Here is a 22,310-nt window from a genome sequence, read left to right on the forward strand (position 1 = left end):
AATTATTGGGATAAACAGGTTTCAAATCATTCCAATGTATACTATAGGACAGTAACCAAAAATATCCTTTAAAACTGGAGATATAAAAAAAATGCATAAATAAATAAATGTTAAGGTAAAATAAGATATGAATGAACAACACAAATAAAATAAGTTACATTCATTTGTTATTGGCTATGGTAGGTTATTGGTTATGTTCACATACTTATTTGATTACATCCACTTGTCTAAGATGACAACAGAGACTTTCGACTCAAAACCAGCTGTTGACTTGTGGATGCAAGCAGCTAATCGCAGACTCAACCAGAGAGAAAGAAGTAGGCCTACATCATCAGCTACCATGTCTGACAGAGAGGAAGACAGTGAGGAGAACAGTGAGGACAGCTTGTAGGATTACTGGTCGTGCTAATGTTGTCTTGTGTTCACCTCTGCATGTGTGTTCTGTGTTCACCTCTGCATGTGTGTTCAGTGCCGTGTGTCTGGCAAATAAAGTCAAGACCCCCTCAAAAGTTAAGGTTTATTTCATTTTAAGGATGAGCACCAAGCAACATCTCCAGGTGCTCCTTTGAGAACCAGGGCAAAAAAGTTATGTGCACCCCTGGTTATAAGGGCATCCCCCTTGTAAACAGTTGGGTGAATCTGCTGGTTGAAGACTGGTTGAAGACTTGAAGACACTTCACCCGAAATTGCTCCTGTGGGGATTGCCCACAGTATTGAGTATGGAAGTCGCTTTGGATAAAAGCGTCTAACAAGTGACATGTAATGTGGGAGGGGCCTACTCCTCCGCATCTCTCCCCACCGGAGACCTCCGTAGCCACGGAGAGTATCATGGTATGTATGGAACAATTGTAATATTTATTATTGTTTTAAGCCTCACTTATCCTTAAGTTTAGGCGTGAAGAGGGATTGGTTGAGTTAGATTATTATTGTAAGGGCTAGGTGCTCTTAATAATATTATAAGCATTTAATACAAGCCCTTCACTGTATAACAGACACGAAAAACACGAAACATACCAATCTCGACACAGTGACTATGCAGGACCATCCTAGAGAGTACACACACCACAGACATGGTAACAAGAGGAACTGGCTGTGTTAGGCGTTAGAGATTTTGAATCCTGTCACCGTAAAACGGCGGCAGGATCGAATGCTACAGATTTTGAATCCTGTCACCGTAAAACGGCGGCAGGATCGAATGCTACAGATTTTGAATCCTTTCACTGTAGGAGGATTGGGTGTAGTTAGGGTTAGACTCTGAGTCTGTTAGCAGTCTTTGAGGTGCACCACATTTGTAAAATAAATCAAGGATACAATTGGTCACTTCTTCTGCTGTTTTACTCTTTAGTGGTTGGGCCTCTGCCCATTTGGTGAAATAGTCAACCATTACACATACTGGTTGCCACCATCTGTTACTGTGAGTTTACCCACCAAATCCATCCCAACCAGTTCAAAAGGCTCCGTTACCTGGGAGAAAAAAAATACATGAGCATTACAGTAAATCACTGTTGACGTGTTTCTACACTGACAATACCAGTATGTTTATTTTACCTGAACTCCTGTGTTTATTTAATGTTGGCTCTCTTGGCCTGGCACTGTGGACAATGAGCAATCTAAAACAGACGAACATCATTTCAAAGTTATGACAAATATTTAGTGCAAATAAATGTGCTATATTATATTTTAAACTGATAGGGTGTTGGCGCATACAGCATCAGCAATTTTGAAATGCACATTATACTCTGTGCTCTCCTTTTGAACCTGAATGTGTATTCCACCTCATTATTTTGAAGATACCAACTCACCCACTTGCGTATGTCACTCTCCATGCCAGGCCAATAGTAGCGAGCAATAAGAGCACAGTGAGTCTTCTCCACTCCAGTGTTGTTGGAGCAATGAGTGGTCTGAAACCCACCTCGGCTCCGCGTGTCCTTTGATGAGCTAGTCAAATTATAAAAGAAGGAATTCAAAGCACCAGGATAAAGGTTAAACAATAATCTGTTTTAATGGTAAAAGAACAATAATACACTTTAAAGGGGTACCCCTGCTCTGTTCCTAGTACACTTTAAAGGGGTACCCCTGCTCTGTTCCCAGTGCTGGGAGATCTTACTATCTTGGCAGCCGGAGGAAAAGAGACCGGACACAAAGACACAACCGGGCTACATGCAATCCCAACGGGAGGAGCCGTGTCGGATGCTCCCCCCACAGCAGCCATCCATTGGGAGATACAAAAACGATGGCCGGTCGCAACGAATCAGCGCGAGCCAGCCGAGGCGACCCGGAAACAAGAGTCTCTTCAGTTTGAGGCAAAACAAACACATCTGGTGTTCGTTGTCTTGCATTCTTGCAGCCTGCACACACACATTTTCTGCATAGACTTCCCTCTCTCCGGCCCCCTCCCCCATCAGTTCAATACACACAGCTCCACACACCCTTAGCATTTTTAAGATATGTCTAAGATATAGTTGTTTATAGTTGGCTAATACAAGTAAGTTACTTTAATATCAATAATAACGAGGAAAACATTACCTCTGCTCTTAAGCAGTCCTACAGCAATGCGAGAATAGTAGAACTTTACAGCATGTTTAACGCACACTCATTTCACCATGCAGCCCTCCAGATGTTTGCCACGCGGTGTGCAAATAAGGATATCTCATCTCTCACATCTCCACTACTCTTAATACAAATGTCTCATATTTCCAGCTTCTTGTTATACAGACTGCTACTATTTAATACATAGTAATTAAGTACACACATATATTTAAGCAAACTCACATCTGGACACTGGGAACACAGGTTACTTCAATAGTGTCCACCAACATTGCTGCAGTGAAACTCCTCAAACAGTTGGTTTGCTTCTTCAGCAGTAGAGACCACTTTGGCAAGGTGCTCAGCTTTATTTGTTTTGCAGATGTAGTTCAGTTCTCCATATGGCATGCATCCTTACCCTTTATCCTGAAGGTGTCAGCTCTCCTCTTCATGAAATGTTTCTTTATTTGTTGACCCCTCAGGATATGGTGGTGGACTTTGAGATCCAACATTTGTTTCACAATTCTGGGATCCATTTTGCGTGGTGACGGAGAAGGGCACCGCGTGTTCGGCCGCCAAGCTGGCACCCTGCTCCGACTCTGTCCGGGGGAGGGGAGAACCGAACGGTGAACCGTGGAGAGAGACGGGGTAGGAGTCGTCCAACTCCTGCCCGACACTCGGCTCCAGGAACACGAGGCCCTCGTCCGCGGGCTTGTAAGCCTGGATGGGCCAATCGTCCTCCTCGGCGGGAGCCGGCTCGCGCCCGCGAACAAGCCGTTTTTTGTTAAGTAATACAAGAGAGAATGATATGATGATCTGCTCCGTGCATCCATGCAGTGACATGGATTAGAGACTGTTGGATGCTGCTGTTTTGAGCATTGCAATATATTTATTTTCACTATGTTATTTATTTATGATTATCCTTGGGCTCAGCAAAGATTTGATGTCAGCTGTTGCTGTTTTTTTTTCTATAGTTAATAGTTACTGAAATAGAGCCCTGCTGTTTTGTCAGGGCCTTTTCTTTACAGTAAATATAATTTTAAAATGTCGATACAGTAGCCCCTTTTTTTAAATGTCTATGCTTACGTTTTTATAGGTGTTGCTATCTGCTTTGTGTAGCGTGGTTCTACAAGCAAGTCAGTGCATTCATTGGGTGGTATCAGAGAGTCAGGGTCTGTAAATGCAATGAAAACATTTGGCCACAGCAAATCATTTATATTAAACATGTAATTTTTACTTTTGAATACTTCAGTACAAAGGATGTATTGAATAATTTAAGTGATGTGTGTACACATATAAATCATTTGTCAAAACAGGGCTACATTTGATTGAATTATAAAATCAAATCAAATTCAGTTGTATTTATATAGCACATTTATAAATGATTTTTGGTCGAGCCAAAGTGCTGTACATATAATAAAATTAGCTTACAGTAGAGACACTTTACAGAAAATACAACAGCACAGATTGTTCAGAATATCAGTATGAGAAAAACGACACCCTCTATCCTTAGAAAAGGTATAATATGTGGTAAACTGAAGAGCCGTTTGGGAGTCGAAAGAGCCGGCTCTTCTTGGTGAACCGATCCAAAAGATCCGGCTCACCAAGAAGAGCCGGAATTCCCATTACTAGAAAACAGGGAGCAGATTGTCGGGCCTCCTTCCTATTTATACTGGACTACAAGTGTTTCAGTGCTGCGCGGGTGCGCGGGGGATTACCCAATAGCGATAGCCTTAGAGGGCGAAGCCTATACGAAATAGAACAGTGTGTTATTTAGAAAAGAATAACAAATTAGAAGGAAAAAAGATTTAAAAAAATACAGATTTCAGTATTCTGAGGCTCTGAGCCATTACTTTTCCTCACGGATGGCAAAAAAATTCAGACATTATACGATTTAAAATAAAAAACAATAATTGTGGCTTGACAATGAGTAAGAACATGTTTTTATGAACCACACAGCTTCCGGTCTTCCAAGACCAGACAGGACAAACATAAGTGGTGCAGGCACGAAATATTCTACCAATACAGGGCTGCCAACCTTTGAGTTCAGCTTGGAGTGCATTTTTCCCCCCAGTTGCACACTTAAGAATGAAGAGTAAAAGTAGTCATTCTGTGTAAAATGTTCCCTGTATGTTTTAGATTATTATTACTGCTGCTTTAATGTAGTTGTTATATTTTACTGCTGTATATTACTATACCTGCACCAAGTGCCTTCTTAATCAGTCTATTTGAATTGTAATGTATTATAGCAAACAAGAGGAAAGCATTAGCCCATGTGTTACAGTTAACGACTGTATTTACTGTGTCAATTAATGACTGACATGTCTTTTGTGTACAGATTCCCGACCACCTGATGGCCTTCTGGTTTTCGATTGAGCCTTCCATTTATAAAATGGTTCGTGTTACAAGAGCGATATCAGCTGCCAAGAGGAATGAAGAAGTGGTTACACACGCACGTCCATCAACGGTAGGCTACGTTTCTTTTAACACACAATCTAAAGGGAAAATGTTTCTCCGACATTTCATTGCTTTCGTGTAGGCTAAAAGGCTATAATACTCAATCCTTTTTGAATACATCAGAGAACTAAAACAACTTAATGTTTTCCCATGGTGTGCTACACTCATGACATTAATATAGTACCCTTTTTTTGTTTATCTTCCAGAGACAGCTGCTTCAGCCAATTGACGAGTTCTTCCTTTTTCTCTGCTTCCTGTCGGTGGGTTTGAAAGAGAGGGACCTTGCAAACCGCTTCAACGTACACCAGTCCACTGTGAGCCGCATCATTGCAACATGGACGAGTTTTCTTACAACTTTATTGGGGTTGAAGATTATTATCATCTGATATTTAAGAAGTGTGTTACATTTGAAATGGCAGAAAGTCTTGTTGCAATTTCGAGATATTAAAAGAGGCTTCTTGAGTTTCTCTGTTAATTATCAATAGTCTGTGCGAATGAACAAGGGAACTATAAGGGACATTTTCCCCAGATATAATGGTTACATTCTTCCTAAGTTAATAATGCGCATCCTGCAGGCCTTGAGAATTGAGTCACACAGTTAACAAGACAATAGTCAGTCTGAATTGTCAATGAACGCATTCATTCCAGTAAACGCGGACTTCGAGGTGAAAGGAAGTTCACAGAAGCCCTTAAGCTAAAAGGAACAATCAACTTCTGTTAATGATAAAGATGTGTTTGTGTTTTATATTGATTTCTCTGTTTTATCCTTTCATAAATGTGAGGACTAAAAATGGCTATAAACATTCTGGGCTGGTTGGAGTAAACAGGGTTGTATTGCTCTGTGGGGGAGGTGTAGTTATGCAGAGCAGGGGGCTGGGTGGATGACAGTACCTTCTGCTTAAGATCTCCAGTATGTCATGTTTCAGGGAAGTCTACATATCTTGAATAGTATATGTGTATGTTTAATTACTTTGTATTAATAGTAGCAGTTTATATGAACAAGAAGCTGGAGATATGAGAAGTGGAGGGAACAGAGAGGAAATACCCTTATATAGACATATGCTATCGACAGCAGAGGGTAGAATGTGTGTGTGAGAAACCTGCTGAAATACCAGATGTTTTGCTTCAAACTGAGACTGTTTCCGGATCGTCTCGGCTGGCGCGCGCTGATACGCTACGAAAGCCCCTCGTTTGTAAATGGGCCAATAGATGACCTGTATAGGAGGACCATGCACACAGCTCCTCCTGTTGTTTTTTAATATCTCCTGTTGAGTGCTGGTGTTCGCTCTCTTCCCTCCTGCTGCCAAGACGAGTAAGTAAGTTCCCAGCGGGAGGACAGGGCCGGAGTAATCCGGATTACTTCGTGAAATGGTGTTATTGTGTCTTTTACCATTAAATCAGCATATTTGTTATAACCTTACCAATGGTTGCTGTGAATTCTTCCTCTGTTAATCTGACCCATTCACAAAAGGACGCGTGGAGGCAGGGGGGGGGGGGGGGGCCTTAGAGCCCCCGCCAAAGAATGACCCCGGAGCCAACAGGGTCACAGTGCATCTCGCTTACACCTGCAGAAGTTCAAGCCCACCTCCCAGAGGCATTCAAAGATTTCCCAGACACACAGGTGATCCTGGATTGCAGAGCTGAGGTGTCAAACACCATCCTCACTCCTCCTCCAAAGTGAAATGTATTCTACATACAAATCTCACTGCACCATAAAAGCCCTGGTTGGCATAGCCCCACATGGCGCAGTGACATTTGTTTCCAGTCTGTATGGTGGTTCTGTCAGCGACAAGGAGATTTTCAAACAGTCTGGAATAGCTGCGTTGTTGACTGAAAACATGGCAGTGATGGTAGATAAAGGCTTCCTGCAAATGCAAGGTGTACTGCCCACCTTTTCTGTCAAAGCAGAAGCAAATCAGGTGTGAGAGACACAGGCCATTGCCAGACTGAGGGTTCATGTGGAGCGTGTCCACAGGGCGGTGGTGGCAAAGTCGATAGGGACTTGGCTTGGCAACTGGAAGGTCACCAGTTCAAGTCCCGGAAAAACCAAGTGCTACTGAGGTGTCCCTGAGCAAGTCACCGTTCCCTACACTGCTCCCCGGGCGCCGTACATAATGGCAGCCCACTGCTCCTAACACTAGGATGGGTCAAATGCAGAGAAACCGTTTCGTTACATGGTACCTGTACTACGTAATGACAATAAGTTGAATCTATCTATTAGGAGGATAAAAGAGAACAAACTTTTTGACGGTGTCATCCTCCTGTCCCATGCCTACAACATCAACCAACTGTTTGCAGTAGCATGTATGCTGTCAAACTATCAGAACAAAGCACTGGTCAAGAAATGGGTGAAATAAGACAAGATGATGACACCTGTGCAGGTAGCTGTGATTAAGCTGGGTGAGCACACCGTAATCCCGTGTTGCCTGACACACGCTAGTGTTTTGTTTGAATAAATAGCAAATTACAATGCGTTGATTTCTTACAAATGCAATGATTTACTATTCATTACAAAAAAATCACTTCATTGTCTTTTTAAATACAATTGTATATTTATTTACATATATGAAATGTGACAAACAATATATATCAACATTTTGAAATCACATTTTGTTGTCATTCAGAACACATGATTGAGGGATTGCCTCCTAAAAACAATGACGGCGGAGCCAGGGTCTAGCAGCTAACTGCTTACAGAGTTAACAATGGCTACAGTGCCCACTACTTTTTAATGACAGGTACTTCGGCATGTATGTGTAAAAAAAAGTCTACTTTTCTCTGATTGCTCTTTGCACTTCTGGATCTGTGTATATTCTTTGCACCAGGTAGTCCTCCTGTGCCCACACTACAAAATCACACCACTGCATCCCAGATACAAGAAGTTGACCCTGTACTTGCCAGTAATAGGCATGGCTTTTCTTGAGCTTAGGGGAGCCACATTCCATCTGCACATATTTGCAGTCGACATAATTTGGGACATTTGAATTCAACAAGGCCAAATTGGGGATATTCTGTTGGGTCAAAAACAACTCTATCAGGGGAGGCACCAAGCCAGGGCGTAGAGGGGTGAATGACAAGGGGAGTAGTTCACGTCTACTGTATTCAGCTGCTACTGTGGGCTCTGTAGAATCCACTCCTACAAAGACAATATAGCACATTAATGTGACAATAAAGGTTAGGAATACAGCACCAGAATTATGAATTTTAAAAACACAGGAAACACAATTTTCCAGCTAAAATTACCTTACTCCAGTCTGCACCATCCTATTTGGTACAGGCTTGGTGAAGACCATGGAGTTGATGGGCCCGCTTCACACCCTTAAGGAAAAGACAATTACTGTTCGTTGAGTCACTTTAAAACAAAAACTCTGTGAAAGATTACAAGTATTTGAACCTCATTGAAATTACCATTGTTCGCGGCTTGTGCCATTGCTGTTCCGATTCAGTACAGCTATGCACAGGTGGCACAACTGGCATGTTCAGTGTAGTGTGCTGTTTGGAACAGCAATGCTACTCTGTGATTGCACAAAACAGTTCCTGCAACACAGGCGCACTGGTTGTGCGTGAGCACCACTGGTGATGAATCACGAAGCGTTATCTAAAAAAGAGAGAAGAAATACTAGTGATTAGTAACCTCACTTGTGGTAAATGAGCCAGGAGGTTATGAGTAGAATTATTGGTTATTTTTACTGACCCATTATCCTAGAAGAAGCATGTATTCCTGAATGCTTAGTGTTACCCTCTTACCCTACAATACCACAATGAACTTTCTTTGGAAACTAAGATGCCTTGAAAATTGTATTAAAGCAGTTTTGACTATATATTTTAACCCCCAAACTTACACATCCATAATCAATGTAATAATATCTGACCAATCAGCTGTGATAAAGCAGGGAGAAGTAGGACACTGTTGAGATTCCCTTAAGGTAAACTAATGTTTATCTGAACTGAAACTCAATAAACAGGGGGGGAACACAGTGTCAATGCTGCCTGCCTACACTCAAACTGTGTGCTGTCTCGCTCTTCCTCATTGACCTGTAGCACAAGGCTCTCACGCTGACCTGCCCTGTCAGCCTGTCTTTATTGGACACTGAATGAAGAAAAACAGAGCAACAGCGTTAGATCTATACTCACGTCAAAACATCTATGGCAACATTGCTTTACAAAAGCTGATACCATTATGCAGTGTGGCTAACAACTAGGCTATAAGGCTAATAGTATTTTTTAGCAATATGGCGAATGTTTTAAAGAATTAACACCAGAAACAGTACATAGCGTTACCCAGAGCCCTGTAGTAGTCTACTATAGGGCTCTGGCGTTACCTAGCTTTTGACAGCTAACGTTAGCGTAACCTGGAGCATAAGCTAGCTGGTTAGTACCTGTTACTCCAGTTACCTTCTTACCTTCATAGTTGTGTATATATGACGCAGCATATAATTTGAAGCCTTTATCGAGTTTGCTGGCTGGGGCTTTAGTCGTCGGCAAATCCGATGAACATCTGACATTTTTAATTTCGGAAGCTCTTGTAGAAGGTCGTCATTTTCAAACAGGAAATGAATCGGCCGCTTTGAGTAGAATGCGGAAGTGACTGTGCATGTAGCCTATTAAATCATGAAATCCAATCCAAGGTATAAAATAAAAACATTTCCCCAAACTAAAAGTGTTACGTGTTTTGTTTTGTTTGCGTCCCTCCCCCTGATTGTCTCCCCCAGGTGCAGCCTCTCCCTCAGGTGCTCCCAATCCCCAATCAGTCCTACCTGAAGGCCTGAGGAGCTGCACTCGTGCTCTTTCCGTACATGATGTGAGTCGAGTGGGACGTGTTTCCTCGTTGTTGGAGATGTGCTCCAGTGTGTCCTCCTGTGTCTGAACAAACAATATATTTTAATCTTGCAAATCAGTTTCCTCTTTCTTTTTTTCTCCCGGTTTTGTTACTTTCCTTTCACCCTAACAAAAAGCCTAATTTAATGTCCTTTGAAAAAACATCCAGTTCCAGTCATATCCACACGTCAGAAATGAGCATGCTTGTCATATGTCTATCTCCGTAGAGGCTGAATCATCATGTTAATCACACAGCTATCATATGCCTCAAACAGTCCTGATGCTCTTCTAGGTAATCATACATCCTGTCATGTACACAGCTACAGTTTGGATGCCTTTGTTATCAAGTTACTCTCATGTTGGAAGAGGATATTCAGTATTTTCAAAACAGAAATAAAAAACTGTGCGTCTAAAATGTGCAGGCTTTGCAAAAATAATCCTCATTCACAGAGGGCTCCTGAACACATTTCATTTGGTACCACATAGTGCACTCAATCTTAAAAGAAACAAACAACACATGTTAGAATATTGACAAACATTTTTCTTTAGGTTAATATCACTCATCCAGAGTAAGCAGTAATCAAGTTGTTTACATTTAATTAAACAAGCAATGTATAGGTTGGGATCTTAGCTGTTATCCTTTCTGTTGAGTCCGTGCTCAGAAGTTTCTTCAACTGCTCCAGTGTCCTCCCATAGTGCAAAGACATGCACGTTTGGTGAATTAAAGTAAACATTTTCAATATCTGTTACAGTGAGTGTTCACCCGGTGATGTTGAGGTAACCAATCCAGGGTGTATCCCAGTCTTCCAGAGAAGTCTCAGTCTTATTGATTTGCCAGTTTGGCATGTGCAGGTTTCTGTTGTTGAATGAATACAGATTTCACATTATGCCCGGCAGAGGCTGAATCTGTTCCGGTGTGTCATTTTGCTTTACAGAAGGGCGTTGGGTAGTCAGATCTACACAAAGTGTATTCGTTGGTCAGGAAATTAATACAATTTCTTACCCATTGGTCAACCTTAGAACCTGAGTTCAATTCCCCACAAGCCCGACAGAGCTGAGATAGGTCATCTGTATACAAAAAAGAAATACAGGCATTAAGGAAGTGTAATGCCAATTAAGACACAATATTTCTAGTCCTTTTATACCTGAATTGTTCACGAGAGCCATTTCCATGTCTAACCTCATTGGGGCCACTCCTTCCTGGTCCACTGGGTACTGGACCTTTTGTGTTGACAGCAGTTGCTCTGCAAGCTTAAAAGGTCTGTGTCTTCGTTTTTTTTTTAATGACAGATTATATATGTACACACTGTTACGGCTGTATGTATTCCCTGTTTATTTTTCCCGTTGGTGCCTCTACCCAGGTGTGCTGCATTGCTGTAACGAGGTTCAGACGAGGTGCACCTGGAGTGCTTAAAAGCTCCAGTGCAGCAGCAGAAGAGAGAGAGGCCTCTGGTGTGGCGACAACTATGTTTCTGCCTCTCATCCTAGGATGCATAGTTGAATATTTTAAATGTTGATTATAATAAATCCTATGGATTTGATGATTCTAAAGGTGTCTTGTGTGTTCTATTCGGTCAGTGGTGGAATTTTGTTAGCCCCATTTTAAGTGAGCCAATACTGGCTGTCTTGCGACAGACTTAACAGCATAGGCAACATGTCCCCTATGGTGTGCTAAGGGCCAATTTTACATATTGCAACTATAATAACAGTGGCCAAATTCATGTTCTAATGTGCAAGCTTTGCTTCTGTATAGTAGATAGACTTACTCATTAGCGTGACAGAAGGAAAGACAACAACAATGATAGTAATGATTCAGTATCATCTTTATTTGGCAAGTATGTATACACATACAAGGAACATAGCCTTTTTCTGTCCTGTTGGGATCCAAACCACACAGTGATGGATGCACGGAGAACAGACTGGATTATTGCAGAGTAATAATAATACATTATATTTGTAGAGTGCTTTTCTCCAACTCAAATACGCTTTACAGTATGAGGGAGGGTAGACAAACAAGGACAGGCAAACAAATGAATATAGTAAAATAAAATAAACAGAAAAGGCAGGTATACTCTGGCGCAGGAAGTGTTCTGCCATCAAGATGTGCAGGATGGGCAGAAATACTCATCCTCTGTGGAGGGCAGTCCCACGCACCCTATGTGATACCACATATTGCAGGTGGTGCACTCAATCTGACAGGGAAAATATAAATACGTTAGAATACACCCAGTGATGTTGAGGTAACCTATCCAAGGTGCATCCCAGTCTTCCAACAGAAAGACATGAATTTCTCTAAATACCCACGTATCAATGTCCCCTTCAGCCAACGAGCTGAGCTCCCCACAAGCCCTACATAGCTGGGATAGGTCATCTGTAAAAAATAAGATGATGTAGATTAATGGCAATATAGACACATTGAAGTTTACCTGGTAGAGTTCTGTATACCTGAATTTGTCACCAGAGACATTGCAGACAGTGCATCCGCAACATGGCCACACCCATCGCGTCAACTGGATATGCCACGGTTTCCCCAGACAATATCTGCTCTGCAAGCTAAAAAGTGTCTGATAAGTATCATTTTGAGGACTTTTTAATAATGACAAATAGCAACAGATATAATCAAATGTTTACCTTGCACACAAACACCCCGCATGACGATGAGTCCTGTTGTTTGGGGTGAGCAACGGTTGCGCATGCCCATCTCCCTATTTTAAGATCAGTTGAATTGTGTTAAAGGACAAAAATGCTTGAATGACCTTTTTGTTGCTCCCAAAAGATGATCCATGGTGTATGAATACATGTATTTGTCTAATGCACACATCAAAGCTGACATTTCATTCACCTTGTTACGTCCTCGCATTTTTCTATCTGTGCGTCTGTGGCCCCAAATGGGTCCACGAACAGGGACCGCCTCTCCTTTAGGTACATGATCTATGGAAATGCAAATACTAATTATAACCAACCCCTACATCAGATAGTGTCATGGTTCCGTCTAGATCTGTTTACGTTGAAGATTACTTACAATCAACGTCCAGTGTCCGTGGCTGCAGACCGCTCCAACTGCCACATCGTATTTCAAAAGGTCCAACTAAAAACAATTATAATAAATACGACAACTAATGTATACACTAACATAAGTATGTATTTGTGTGTATGGACATATACACAAAATACATAGGCCTACTTATGTACAAAGAAATAAATCATCCTACTCACCCTTCTCAAAGAACCTTTGTGGGTTCCCTCCCAGAGCGACGTCATTAGATAGGAGTCTATGATTAGAGCGCCAGCTTTCCTTCCCACCATGGTTAAATATGAATTGACGATCTAAGAGTACAAAAATAACTTGTGATACAATCTAAATAAATATCAGTCCAATATTCTTTTGTTTTGTAACTTACCTCTCCCTCCAACCACTTCCCTGGGGCCAAGTCCATGAGGTTCTCCGTGTACACTTTATATGGCCCAAACTTGCAACAGAGCGTTTGCTTTCTCCTCCCTGTCCATATTTGTCGAATTACTGGAAATATAGCAATGGAAGTTATTTGTGAGATGCATCATTTGGTTTACTTACAAAGTTCAGGATCTTTTGGTGCCATTTGGGCCTCGCCGTCCATGGATGGAGGCGTTTGTGTGGTGGGTGTTTGTGTGGTGGGTGTTTGTCTGTGTCTTTGTGTGTTGTGGACCAGCCAGAGGAGAGAGATCGGATAACTTTTGTAGTTTGGCAGGGATCCTCTCCTCTGGCTGGATATAATGTGTTAAATGGTCAATGTTTGTCTGCAGCTTTGTTGTACCCTTAGCCAGTACTACCTTTTTCCCCTCTAGTTCCAGGATGCTGTAGGGTCCCAACCAGTCATCCTCCAGCTTTCCCCCTTTCCTTTGCTCCTGTCTCACGTTCCTCCGCAACACCTGGTCCCCTACTTGGAAGTTGTCCTCCTGGCCCTTTTTCTCTTTTCTTTTGCGGACGTTGTCCTGGCTTCGTTTCATATTTGTTTTGACCTCTGTGAATACAGCCTCCTGTTTGTTCAGGCCTTCATGGATCTCCTATGTTGCGACTCGCCTGCTGACTTTCTCTTCTTTGACCTGCAACAAATCACAGTTAGAATTTTAGAAGACAGATGATCCAAATGAAAACGTTTGAAATGGATGACAACATTAGAACATCTTACCAGGTACTCCTTTGGCGCCTCGGAGGGATACCTAGCCTCCCTCCCAAACATTAAGTAGTAGGGGCTGTATTGTGTGGTCAGTTGCTTTTTCGTCCGAAGACCAAACATGGTGGACTGGAGCACCTGGTCCCAGTGTTTGGGGTGACCAGCCACCATTTTGTTCAACGACCTTAAAATGAAGAATTCAAGTATAGGTATGAGGAAGCAGGAGAGCATATGGGTTCTCATGTATGATAAAGCAACATATCATTACTCATTAGGAAATGTGTTTGTAATTCTATGAAGATCGTGAATTCCATCAGGTATTGAAAACCAATACCTCTGGATAGTGCCGTTCAACTTCTCCACAAGGCCATTGGTCTGTGGGTGGTAGGCGGAGCACAGGCTTCACTTGATGTCCAGCCTCTCACACAGGCCAGAGTTGACCTTGAAAGTATCATTGGGACAAACAAGCAATAGGTTAGCACAGCAACTACAGTTACATATTGGGGATTCATACTGCATCAACACTACCTTATTGCAAAACTCTGAGCCCTGGTCTGTTAGCAGTCTTTGAGGTGCACCAAATTTGTAAAATAAATCTAGGATACAATTGGTCACCTCTTCTGCTGTTTTAGTCTTTAGTGGGTAGGCCTCTGCCCATTTGGTGAAATAGTCAACCATTACACATATGTATTGGTTGCCACCATCTGTTACTGTGAGTTTACCCACTAAGTCCATCCCAACCAGTTCCAAAGGCTCCGTCACCTGGGGAAAAAAAATACATGAGCATTACAGTAAATCACTGTTGACGTGTTTCTACACTGACAATACCAGTATGTTTATTTTACCTCTATCGCACTGTACTCCTGCTTCTCCTTTATGTTGGCTCTCTTGGCCTGGCACTGTGGACACTGAGCAATCTAAAACAGACAAACATCATTTCAAAGTTATGACTAATATGTAGTGCAAATGAATGTGCTATATTATATTTTAAACTGATAGGGTGTTGGCGCATACAGTATCAGCAATTTTGAAATGCACATTACACTCTGTGCTCTACTTTTGAACCTGAATGTGTATTCCACCTCATTATTTTGAAGATACCAACTCACCCACTTGCGTATGTCACTCTCCATGCCAGGCCAATAGTAGCGAGCAATAAGCGCACAGTGAGTCTTCTCCACTCCAGTGTCCACCAACATTGCTGCAGTGAAACTCCTCAAACAGTTGGTTTGCTTCTTCAGCAGTAGAGACCACTTTGGCAAGGTGCTCAGCATTATTTTTTTTGCAGATGTAGTTCAGTTCTCCATCTGTTTATTTTTTACCATAGCATATTATCATTGTGTTCTAGACTCCATATGGCATGCATCCTTACCCTTTATCCTGAAGGTGTCAGCTCTCCTCTTCATGACATATTTGTCTTTCTTTGTTGACCCCTCAGGATATGGTGGTGGACTTTGAGATCCAAAATTTGTTTCACAATTCTGGGATACATTTTCCGTGGTGACGGAGAAGGGGACCGCGTGTTCGGCCGCCAAGCTGGCACCCTGCTCCGACTCTGTCTCCTCCATCCGGGGGAGAGAGACGGGGTAGGAATCGTCCGACTCCTGCCCGGCACTCGGCTCCAGGAACACGAGGCCCTCGTCCGCGGGCTCGTAAGCCTGGATGGGCCAATCGTCCTCCTCGGCCGCAGCAGCGAGAGCGTCAGTTCTTTGCTTCCTGACGGCCGAGGGGAGACGGCACAGTGGGTACATGATACCTGCTGGGTTAGAGTCACGTACGTGTGCTCCGACCCCAGGCAGGATTCGCATATAGTGTGCTGGTCATAGCTCATTATGTACCCAGAGCCACACGAGGGACAATCTCTGACACAATCTAGTCTGTTACTGATGTTTGAAAATGCCTTAAGTGTCTCTGTGCTTCAGTCTAACGGGGTGCTGAAGAAAAGAGGGAGCAGATTGTCGGGCCTCCTTCCCATTTATACCGGAAGTGAGCCCGAGGGTGGGGCCCACCTCGCAGGTGGGCGTGGACTACAAGTGTTTCAGTGCTGCGCGGGTACGCAGGGGATTACCCAATAACGATAGCCTTAGAGGGCGAAGCCTATACGAAATAGAACAGTGTGTTATTTAGAAAAGAATAACAAATTGGAAGGAAAAAAGATTTAAAAAAAATACAGATTTCAGTATTCTGAGGCTCTGAGCCATTACTTTTCCTCACGGACGGCAAAAAGTCTGACATTATATGATTTTTAAAATAAAAACAATAATTGTGGCTTGATAATGAGTAAGAACATGTTTTTTATGAACCACATACGAAAAATGTAGATACAAGAAATAAAATAAAGTTGTCCTTGTTTCAGAAAAACTATCATATCTTTGCAAAGTTGATCAACTTTCATTAGTTACTGCATTTGACAAACTGCATCACTTCCTCATTATGTCGACTTTCAAGCAGTTAATCTCAATTGTATAAGGAAAGGAAAGAAAGCCCCTTGGTACCACAGACGTGACTCCCTTGTGACGGACCGTTTGCGGCGCCAGTCTCCATTGCGGTGCCAAGCGGCTCTTCGGGCTCATCCGGTTTGGGGCAGTGAGGGGACTCACTTCGGCTTTCTTCCTTCGGGCTGTCAGTAAGAGGAAGACAGCTTCCGGTCTTCCAAGACCCGACAGGACAAAAGTACGTGGTGCAGGCACGAAACATACTACCAATACAGGGCTGCCAACCTTTGAGTTCAGCTTGGAGTGAGATTTTTTTTGGTGAACCGAAAAAATAAACGTTCATGTGTACAGTGTTACAAATGTATTGAACATGTACAAACTAGGGTTTCCCATTAATGTACCGGGCGCTACAGTGGAATACGCACATACAGTGTACCCGTGACTCTTACAATGAAGGCTCGATAATCAGCTCACAGCATATAAAATGGCATATAAGTGTAAGCAGAGGTAAAGTGCTATTTTATAAGTGGGGGGGGGGTCCTCACCTCCTCCCCCGGGAAGATATATTTTTAAAATATTGAAGTTAAAGGGATAGTGGAAATCCGCGAATTTTGGGTTTAACTTATGTATTTGTATTAAAAATAAGCATAATAAACAATTTTTTTTTATTTCATGCGCCTAGTTTCATTTTATTTTCAATTTTACTGCGCCCTCTCAATGAAACGAAATACTTCGGGAATCTTCGGGTGATGACGAGAGCATAGGAAGACGTGCACAAACAATGGCGGACATTCAATAGCATTTGCATGTGAATAGCCGACCTTTATTATGGTGAATAGATGTGTTTTGTATGGCTGTAGTGCGACAGCAAATGCAGAGAATGGCGTATCGACTCATGCGTTTCCAAGAAACCCAGCCATTCGTCGTCAGTGGGTGAAATTTGTTCAGATAACACGGGCAAACTTCACGGAGCCGAAGCTGACGAGTAATTCGGCAGTCGAGTGCTCCCGTCATTTTACTGACGATTGTTTCGAGATTCCTCGGTCTCTAGCTCAAATTGAAAGTGGAATACATAAGAAGTGAGTATTTTATTATGTTTTCTTGTTGATTTAATGCATCATTAGCCTGTACCATTTTGTACAACGCCATTTATCCGGTACACAGTGTCGAATGTGTACACTACAGTCATCATATAGACATGATAGACTAACAGTACTGTGAGTACAGCCTACACTTGACAGGCAGCCTGGCCTTGGAACCGGATGTTGTTTACTTTCTCTTTTCTGGCTGATAGCTCCAGGAATTCGAGGTCTTACAGTGATGACATTACATGTGTGGAGTCTGTGGAGTCTCAGCTTTAAATCGTATATCTTGTTTGTGCAGTTAAGATAGTAATAAGGGCATTTCTACCGTGTGTTGTGTGTAAAAAAGCGTTAGCATTAGTTAGCTCAATGCTAATTCAAAGGCTTGGTATTACTCTTGTGTTTTTTCTAGCTAACAATTGTTCTTATTGTCAGTTAGCGGAGTTTCCTACCTTTAAAAGGGTATGAAACATTAATAGTTTCATAAATGTTAAGAAGCCCTGAGACATGTGAGAGAGAAAAAACTGTGGGAGGGGTCCACTGGGGGGACCTTCGGGCTTAACTGGTTAACAATGATTCATATTTGTAAAGGCTACAGGTGATCTTAAGATGCGTGAGCTATGCTTAGGGACCTACCAGTCAAGATTATTTGTGCGTAGGGGTGCGTCATCTGGCGCCTGGTCCTGGTCATCCTCGCCATTGCCCATGCCGTGAACCATCACCTCGGGCTCGAACAAATAAGGACGTAATGGTCCATCTTCTGGCTCAATATTGTCACCATCGTCGCTTATGAACCGGATTCAGATTCAGTTCCTAAAACGACATTTTCGTAGGAAAGCCGAGAGGATGTTTCTGACTCGCTATCATCACTGGATACCTCGTACAATCCTTCTTCTTTGTCTGGTATATTTGCCCTTCCACGTTCATTCTGCATAGACGCCATGGTTTGTTATCGTATCGTCTTCCTGAGTTTTCGTCACTTCCGGTTTGGCTGAGTCGAACATTTCGTTTCTAAAAAACTTCGGGGAAGCTGCAATAAAGTGCTTCTAACATGCGTAAGGCAATTATTATATATTTTTAATCAGGTGTGATTGTTTTGGTACGTAATTATGCTTGTATATAAGTTAAAACGAAACTATTTGAGGTTCCATTTCCACTATCCCTTTAAATGCATCAACCTGGTGCTCTTTGAGAGCAAAATGAATTTAAGGATACATCTCTCAACACCCATATGAAAACTAAGCCAGAAGACCGTCTCATTTCGTAGATCGCTCGGTTTGCTGTTCCTTCACTTTATTTTTAGATTTATACACATTTATTTTGGACGAAAACTTAGCGTGAGGAAAGGCAAGTGTGGCGTGAGATAATTATTGCGTGACTCTCACGCTCAATGCGTGAGTGTTGGCAGCCCTGCAATATAAATACATTGCTTTTAAAATCGTTCTGTGTGACACGAAAAAAAGGTGAAAATCGTGTTGGTGAACACGAAATGCCGTGAGACTGGGTTGGTCTGTTCACCTGTGCATTCATGTACCTAACATAACTCAAATCTATTTATTTAGCCCTCTTATACAAACATAGTGCCTTCCGCCTATAAAAAACAAAACATAATAAATATAGAATACAAACATTTATTAAAAAAAATTCTTTAACAACAATGAAACAAATCATGAAATGAAAGTCCAAGGTATAAAATAAAAACATTTCCCCAACCTAAAAGTGTTACGTGTTTTGTTTTGTTTGCGTCCCTCCCCCTGATTGTCTCCCCCAGGTGCAGCCTCTCCCTCAGGTGCTCCCAATCCCCAATCAGTCCTGCCTGAAGGCCTGAGGAGCTGCACTCGTGCTCTTTCCGTACATGATGTGAGTCGAGTGGGACGTGTTTCCTCGTTATTGGAGATGTGCTCCAGTGTGTCCTCCTGTGTCTGAACAAACAATATATTTTAATCTTGCAAATCAGTTTCCTCTTTCTTTTTTTCTCCCGGTTTTGTTACTTTCCTTTCACCCTAACAAAAAGCCTAATACCAAACCACTCCCTCGACCCTCCCCCTCCGTGACGGAGTGAACTCCGTCTGTAGGCACACTCACAGCTGAATGAAGTTCCCTCCATTAAGGGTTAAGGGTATAAATACAGCGGCAAACTTTGGGACGGCCTCCCCTCTCTCCGCAGGAAACGGACGTCATGGTGTCCAACCCACATCTGTCGGCTGCATTGACCTGCGTTGCTATCCGTCGCCTGCTAGCGGGTTCAATGGCAAGATCCAACAGAAGGCGCAGAAGGTTGAGGCGCATTTTAGCGATGTGCCAGTGGCAGGTAAACATTTCAATATTGCTAATACAACAATTATCTTCACTTTATTTCTTATATAGTAGCCTATGAACTTTGTATGTGTAATACAAATAGATATTTAGATATATTGTGATATACATTCATTTATTCTTTCCTTATAAGCTATACGTGTATAGTGTCTGTATAATTCCAACACAGAGAAATGTTGTCAGTAGTTTATAGAATAAAAAAGGAAAGGTTAATTTGACTTGGTCTCAGAGAGGGTTAGGGTAACCCTAACCCTAAAAAATAAATCACATTTTTTCGAACAGGGTTAGAAATGTATCTGAGTGCTGCATTATTTCTTTGTGGCGTTCGTCCTCTTTTTCTGCCTCGCGTTCTAGGCACTCCAGCACTCCCATAGCACCTTTTCTTTTTTTGGGGGGGGGCTGCTGGGTGGTTCCAGCCTCAGACAGTGATGAGGGTGGTGAGGGGTCTGGATCATCAGCCACATTTGGGGGGGGGAAGGAAGAGGAGCAGGAAGCAGCCTCCGGATCAAAGAGGATTGTGGGGTTTGCCAAGGCTGAGGCAACAAGGACAGGAGGACTAATTGAAGGCCTTGCACCTATGGCCTCATCCATGGCCATGAAGAAGGGCCATGTTGCAGGGGTTTCTTCCCCCTGATCAGTCCCTGTTCCAGTCCTTGGCCTTTTAAGTTCCTATTGCAAACAAATGCATGTTAGAAATCTTTGTTCATCTTTTTCAAAAACAAACATGTTTTACAATAACAATACACCATTTACCTTGTATTTCTTTTTTAGGTTCTCCCATTTCTTGGAGGCCTGTTTGTGAGACACATGTTGCCCAAGGTCCAGTTCCTTAATGATTGACCTGTTATCATAGAATATTTAAACAATATATATTGGTGTTAAGGCAATGACCCACAGTGCACATTCATTACTTTCATTGCACAAAATATGAATTGAGTGCATAACTCACTCCCATGCTTCTTTGGCAGCATTGCAGAACAGGTCATCCTTTTCCATTCTTAATGCGAGACACCCCAGGTGAATAGGGTAATTTTTTTAACTTAAAGGTATCAGCTAGAAATGTCTCCAGTTAATTACTTACAATAAGGTAATTGTCTTTTGTATTACAAGTTTTCTGAAATAGCATGTTTAAATATGCAAATTATCTATTATCTCATTAAATATGCACATATTTTAACACATTTCAGGAATCGAAATCTGAACTTTGGATATAGCCAGATTCAAAATTCTTGTTTCATTTTGTAGTCATATTAGTATCTAAGGCTTTTACAGAAGGGATATTGGATATCTCTTTTTATCACTCCATAAATCAGAAAATACTGTCAACAGCCCTAAAATATCAATTTTCGCCATGTTTTTAGGTATACAATGTTGTATAATTCAGGCTATGAATTATATATGAACAAACCCTTCTGTAAAAGCCTTCATAATATTGATAGGAATATAACTGGAAGGTTTGGTGTATGTACGTGCTACTGAAGTTGAAATTTCGAACTCAGAGTAGGAGAAAAAACTCATTTTGAGAAAACAACCTTTAAAGATTGCAGTGAGGCGCTAGCTAAACCCTCTGTTCTTTGGATGACAGCTTGCGCATCGACGCACTCCGTGAAGGTATTTCATGTTCAGGGTCATTTTTTTTTTATAACCTTGCTTCGTGCAAGTGACAATTGTTGTCGTCTTCTCTGTGAACGTTTTTTTCGCCGTTCTTTTGGCATTTTGAGATTTCAATTTCTAGCTGAAAGCTAACCAGGAAGTGTTTTAGCACACCACGTGACGCATCTGAACGAATCACGTTGTCAGAAATTGACACCAGCCAATGAGATTTCGTTTCTTGGTTTAAGACCCCTTTGTGCTTTCACGATTGGTTGCTGATACAAAGGAAATGACCATATTTGGATCCGATGAGATTGTGCAGGAGAGACGGAGCTTTCCAGCGATACCTCTGTTGACATGGTGCACACAGCGGTCGCGGTACTTTGTTACGTTAGAATGCTAACTTTTGGTGAATTTAGGAGAAATCTACAGACGCAAATAGACAAACTATAGTAAAATAAAAACTTAAATGTGTATTTTGTACGTTTTCCTTCCAAAAGCCTGAAAGAAAACATGTTATGGAATCAAAATAGCACAAAATCTCAAAATTGACCAGTACTTGAAAAACGATGTTTTTGCCTGCCGTGTCTCGCCTTACAATAAGTGCCTTGGTTTTTACCACATTCCCTGAAATTACAAATCACACTTAAGTTTAAACCGATTTCGTAAGTGAATGGATACATGAATTGACACGTGTTGTTAGTTTGATTCCGATTTAGATTTGTACATCTCCAAAATAAAAATCGAATGTAATCTTGGCAAATCAAATTAACACGTGTAGATTTATAAATGCATGTTCACAAAGGCATGTTTTAGTTAAGGCAACGTATTATTTATCGTTTAAAAAAATAACCACATGGAACTCACATTTGTATGACGTTGTTTCCTCCATGCCCGAAAAAACGGTTGCACACCTGTGGAGTGAGATT

Source organism: Gymnodraco acuticeps, unplaced genomic scaffold (assembly GCF_902827175.1).
Source record: "Gymnodraco acuticeps unplaced genomic scaffold, fGymAcu1.1, whole genome shotgun sequence".
NCBI classification, from domain to species: domain Eukaryota; kingdom Metazoa; phylum Chordata; class Actinopteri; order Perciformes; family Bathydraconidae; genus Gymnodraco; species Gymnodraco acuticeps.